Genomic DNA, 321 nt, shown 5'->3' on the forward strand with positions numbered 1-321 from the left:
TGGCGGCGCGGCCGTGCCCGGCGCGGAGCCTTCCCGGCGGCGGCTGCGGGCCATGGTCCACTCGTTGCGGCCGCCGGACGAGGAAGGGAGAGCGGGAGGAAGCCGCCCCGCGGGCCGCCTCTCCCCCTCCCTCTCTCTGCCGCTCCCGCCCCGTTCTCGTCCCGCGACGGCTCCCGGCTCGCGAACGCTGCTGGAGCAGCTCGGGAGTGGGGAGCGCCAGCCGCCCCCGAGGCTGGGGAAGAGCGGAGAGGGAGAACTGGAGAGACTGGCGGCGGGATTTTGCTGCTCTCAGCTAAAAGTTTTAGAGGTTTGCTGCTAAAT

The sequence above is a fragment of the Catharus ustulatus genome, chromosome 1, assembly GCF_009819885.2.
Source record: "Catharus ustulatus isolate bCatUst1 chromosome 1, bCatUst1.pri.v2, whole genome shotgun sequence".
Lineage (NCBI taxonomy): Eukaryota > Metazoa > Chordata > Aves > Passeriformes > Turdidae > Catharus > Catharus ustulatus.